Below are 6,000 nucleotides of genomic sequence, written 5' to 3'. Positions count from 1 at the left end.
CACTTTGCTGCCTCTTAGCAGGGAGATGCAAAGGCATAACTGGACTGTGTTTGCCACATGCTGAATGGGAAACAGCTGGAGGCAGATGATTGTTTGGGTTATTTGCCTGTTGCCTGGACATTTTGTTTGCTTGTTTGAGCCCTGAAAAAATATGTTTCCAGTTCCTCAGGAGGCTGGTCTGTGTTAAGCCTGTATATTGTGGGTTGATTTTAAAAACTAGTGTTTTATAACTTTGCAAATGAGTGTCCTGCTGTTTCAGTGGCAAGGCTCCATGAATAAGGCAGTCTTCTCAGAAATTTCCCTGCCACAGAGCCAGTGGGACTGGGAGAGCACGAGCAGCCAAAACAACATGCTTCTGGTGTCAGGGAAGCAGATATCCCTGAGTCTGGTTCCAATAGAACCTCTTTCTTCTTGACTGGATTTAAGTGGCTGACTAAAGGATAATGCTGACTGATGTTTATGGACTGTGCTTAAAAGCCACTCAGCTTCGCTCACAGTCAGCTCCTCAGGTGGTGTACACCAGCATCTGTTGTGATCACAATACTGCATTTTTAACTGCTCTGTCTGTAGCACTTGCCCATATCCCCTAGTTCCTTACTGCTGGGTGTTTGCTTTTATTCTGAGTGGCTGGGCAGTCCTTTGCTCTGTGAGAAAAGTGTCTTTTTTCTCACTGTATAGTGCAGCGTCTTGGCTGTGCAAAGCTGAATTAAGTAAGAATAGGCTGGTCAGGAAGCAGAGAGGGTGTTCTTGCCAGTTGATACTGGAGAAGTAATACTAAAAAGAATGCAGATTTGGCCAAGGCACTCGCAAGCAGTGCCATGGGTCTAGTCATGAGAGATGTGTGCAGCAATTCTTCAGCTTTGGGCTGTGGTGGCTGCACATCCTCTCAAATCACAGCACAATACCAGTTGGACACAGACATGGGACCAGAGTCAGGGGTTCCCCCCCTGCTTCACAAAACCCATCTCTTTAATACCTTGCATTTGTTTAGAAATCTCTTTATTAAGTACTGAGCAGACCAAAAGCCTGTTTGATTTGGCAAGTGCAGACCTGGGGGAGGGGATCAAAGGAAAAAAAACAACAACACTGCAGCCGATTCATCCCTCCTTGTTTATTCCACTAGAAATAGATTTGGCAGAATGCATCAGGAATGAACTAATCAGCAGGGAATTAATTGGCGTGTTAGTTAAAAGGCAGGAAGAAGGCGGTGAACAAATTCATGACTGGATGGCTGGAGGGTTCAAGCAGCCAGAGAGAAGCAGTGCATAGTGGAAACTGTGACTAGCAGGAGAAGTCATGCAGCTGTGCCAGAGAGCCAGCGGCTGAGAGCTGCCCAAAAGAACCGGGGGCAAAGATAACGCGAGTGTCCTTGGAGACAGAGCTGTTTTTGAGAGGGCTCCATCATCCAGGCTTCCCTTGCCATAAGGCTCCCATGTGTGGGGAGGGAGAGATGGCCAATCTGCAGGAGTGGGAGGGAGGGGTAACAGAGGTACAGCTGGAGGAGGCTCCACGGAAAGACTGTGGAAATGTGGAAAGCAGGGAAATGAAGAGGGACACGTCACTCGTTGCAAGCTGAAATGCAGAGGGGGTGGTAAGGGGAAGAAAGGAGCAGGGAGGCAGAGATTTGGAAGCTTCATCACAGAAGAACTGGCCTCAAGAGCAAAGGTAATGCTTGTATACGATTCTCTGCCTTCTTTCCCAGGAATGTTTTGTTTCTTCCTCTGGAGGAAACAGATCCATACACCTCAGAAAGAGGTTGTTGCATGGAGGGACTCTAAAGGCACCTGTGGGAAGAGCCAGGAGAGGAAGGAGTATGTGCAGACTGGCATGGACGTGGAGGTTGGAGGATTGCTACCTACAGTTCCTACAGAGAACAGGGGTGTGCAGAGCAACAGAAATAGGGAAAGAGAGAAAGCAAATCCTTAGTCAGGCAGACTGTCAGACAGACAGACATGCAGAGTGCAAGGTCCGTGAGTGTCTATCTAAGGAGAGAGAGCAAACTTCCTAAGAGGAAGGACCGAGTACTAAATGAGAGAGAGTTGAAGATAAAACATCCTGAAAAAGCAGGCACTCCTGGAGAAGAGGCAGAAGGTGAATATTACCTTCTCAAAACCAACTGTACCTTACAGATGTATTGCAGCAGATGTTTGCTTTGCACCTGGATGGCTTTTTTTTTTTTTTCTTCTTTATCCCCACTTTGGCTGCCTGCTGGCAACAGCATCACCTTAGCTGTCTGTCATCAGGGCTCTCAGTCAGATCTCCTTGTTTGACAGGGTGGTTGGGCTGTTTCAGGGATTCAGATGCCCTTCACTTTCACACAACATCCAGGTAGAAAATGAGCACTGTAACTCAGTTATATGAAAAAGCACTATTTAACTCAAATTTGTAGCCAAACTTGAAAACCCCAGGAGGATATTGTAATTCCTGCGTAATGTTATTCCAACCTCAAACCGTGTGTGTGTGTGCACCAGCATATAGAATTGCATCCACACATGTAAATTGAAGAATATTCTATTCCATTCCAATGGATTTATAACAAAGACTTCTGAAACAGGTGATACTCTAGCTGTACCACTGTGGCTGGCTTAATATTGTAGGATCCAATTTTTTAAATTATTTTTGGCCTTTTTCATGATCTTTCCACCATTACATAATTCTACAAGCAAATGCTAATGTTGCTTTTTTGTTGTTGTTGTTCTTGCTTGGAGAGCTAACAAATACCATCCGCTTTGCAAGTAGGGCTCTTGCAAATACTTTGGTTGTTCTGGACTCACAGGCTTGGCAGCTTTCTCCTCTAAAAGCTTAGAGACCTTTCAAGATCCCAGGCTGGGAGTCTCACAGAACTGGCATTAGAAATTGTATGCAGCTACAATATGCTTTTTTTAAAATAAGAAACTGTTTGGTTTATGTAACTGAAACCTTCTTGAACCTAATACATAAAACAGAACCTTTCAGTTGGGTGTGTGTAAGTAATATAACCTTAAAATATTGCAATGGAAATAAAGGAGATAGAAGGAAAAAAAAGACAGAGAGGAATTCCAACAGTATGCAAAACTAGCTTTATTATCTATTGAGATACTTTACAAAATAGAGACTCTTAAACATACTTTGATGTTTAAATACCCATTATCATTGGAGTGAGAGCTACATTTTACGTATGTATGACTCACCTGAGATCAAACTCCCTGATACACTTAGAACTGTATTTTATTTCTCTGCAAACAACCCAAAATCCAGAATCACTCTCCAGCTTCAGTCTGACAGTAGTTCAAAAGGAACTTGAAAAAGTTATGAGAGGACAACAGACCTCAAATGAAAAGCATTAATGTAATTCACTTGCATTTCAATGTTCAAATGCAGAAAAAAAAAATCCTTAATTTTAGGTATCACTGCAGGGATTGATACCTGTAATCAACAACATCCTCTTCCCAAAACAAGCATGGGCTTGAGCTAACACACTGGGATGCTGATGCACTCAGAGAGGGTATGTGTTCGGAGCAGTCAGAGGTACAGGGGAAGGTTTCGAGCCCTCTTGGTGTACAAGGGGCAGGAAAGCTCTTCATCATACAGCAAGGACTCACATGTCTGCAATAGGATGTGTGTGCTCTCCTCAGGCTTCAGGGGAGACAGGGCTCTCTGAAATGAAGCTGTGTTTGGTACTAGAAGCAGATGACCTGCGCAAATCCCGCATATCCTGGCAGGCAGCACAACCCACAAGCAGTGGTGCACTTTAGTCATCATGCTCGACCCCACTGTCTAAGTCTGAGGCAGATACCAAGGAAATCTCAGGGCTCTGTTGGGATTACCCACTGCATTGTGAGGAGGGATGAGCACTGGAAATGGAGCAACAAGAAACCAAAGGGGTTAATGGGAGAGGGAGTAATGGGAGTTCAAATACTGGCAGTACTCCTTTGCTTTGGGGCAGGGATTCTGGCTCGGATGGCACAACTGCTGATCCCAGCAGGGCTGTGCTCAGGGTATTAAGCTAGCTGAGCTCTTTAATCATGCTGAAGTGAGGAATCAAAAGGTTAAATGATGAAAAAAATATTGTGTAATAATGAGACAAATATGTTGGTCTTCACTGCCTGCAGATGAAGGGACTGTCCAGTGAATCACTGAGCCTACTCTGCTCCAAGGGCAGATTGTGATGTAATTTTCTGACAGCACTTCATATTATTGTAATTAATAGTAACAATGACAAAGCTAATATGTTGATATTGTTATTCTCTGCATTTAGGAAAGAGTTTCCATCCAAGGATGTGAGAGAGTTGTCCCTGCTTGTCCATCTGTGCTCTACCCTGATAGTACTTTCCAGTGCAACTCTGCAAAAGAGCAGAAGACATTTGAATCGGCTGGGGATCTGGTTCCTGTTACAGATGACCCCGCAGACTTTTTCAGCCAGGAACTTTGTTAGTGAATATCCATTTGCTGTCTACAATTCCACCTAGGAGAGGCAAGATTGCTCATTTTCTGTGTGCCTGAGGTATGAGAATCTTCTACAAAGATGATTATAACCTGATGTTTACTGTGATAATAAATTACAGCAGACCCTCGGGAATGCAGGGAGCAAAGCTACAAAGAAACTGGTCTGTGAGGGGCCCTGCAAATAGAACATGTGGTTATTGGGATTCATTTGGACACCTGATGTTTTCAAAAGTTGGAGCTCAAGTAGCATGGATTTTCAGTCTAAGATGTAGGTGGAATTTATTACCACCCTACTTTTAACAAATAGAGAAAGATCAAAGTATCCCAGCTGTGGGATATCGAAACAAGTGGGAGTTGGAAAGGATAAGAAATGGACAATCTCTACAGGAAGTTTTCCAATTAGCTTGGAAGCCACACTGTCTCCTTGATGTTGGCAGCATTTTCAAATCATTTGCAATTAGACACATAGGTGTCTGGTAAGTCCTTTCCCATCAGGGAAGATTAAAAAGGCATTTGCAGGGCATAGTCATTCAAAGAAAGAGAGAAAAAAAAGCTGTAGAGGCTGGCACATTTATCTGGAAAAGCTGAAAGGTGGAGGAGGTATGGTGTCAATGCAAATAGTTTCAAGAAGGTCCATGAAGACCTTTTCATTATGAGCCTTGGTGATATTGTCAGACCTTCTTAAAGATCTTTATTTTGGCAGCTCTGAGTTAGCAGGAAGAAAAGGTGTATGCATGTGTGAGATAGGAAGAAGGTAATTTATTTTTCCTTTAAATGAATACTGCAATTAGATGAAGAATACTAAATACAAATTACATCCTGACAGATGGAAAGTAATGTTTTTAAAGTATCATGACATTTTCCATTAGTATGGTTGTATTCATAATGATACTTTAAATAGTGGAAAAATAAATGCAGTTGCAATTAAAATGCACTAGTGATCAAATGTAAGAGAGGCAGAAAGTGAAAGAAATTATTTATTTACTGCTTTATCTGCTACAGCTTCTGGTAGGTTTTGAGGTGACTGAATTTTTCCCAGATGGTTATATTATATTAAAAAAGAAATTTAATGTCCTCATATTTTGCAGGGAGATCTTAAGCTTTTGATGCATGTACCTGAACAGGAGAATAATTCAGATTTTCTGGATGTGCCTGCTTCTCACATGAGCCCTTCCATCACTGTGACTACAGATGACCAAAATCATCACTAAACCCCATGAACTTGGCAATGCATTTTTTCTGTCTGCTATGTGCAATATGTGCATAATGGATATTTTCAGCCAATTTCTAGCAGAACAGCTGTTCATGACTTTTTTTTTTTTTAATTAAAATACCAGATTCAACACTGAGGGACTAATTTATTAGGAAAGAATAACGAATCAGCATGAATAAGCTGTAGAGAGACTATCTATCCTCTTAGGTTTGGAGATGGTGCTTGCCCAGGAGGGCTTGTAGGTTAGGGCTGGCTTGGGAATGATGGTAAACTTGAAAGAAAACAAGGAGTTGGGTAAGTGTTCACATCAGTTCATATACATGTCCTGTTGACTCTGCAGCTTTGCCCAGGAGGAACTGATC

Source organism: Ammospiza nelsoni, chromosome 5, assembly GCF_027579445.1.
Source record: "Ammospiza nelsoni isolate bAmmNel1 chromosome 5, bAmmNel1.pri, whole genome shotgun sequence".
NCBI classification, from domain to species: domain Eukaryota; kingdom Metazoa; phylum Chordata; class Aves; order Passeriformes; family Passerellidae; genus Ammospiza; species Ammospiza nelsoni.
Note: the sequence above shows the minus strand (reverse complement) of the source record.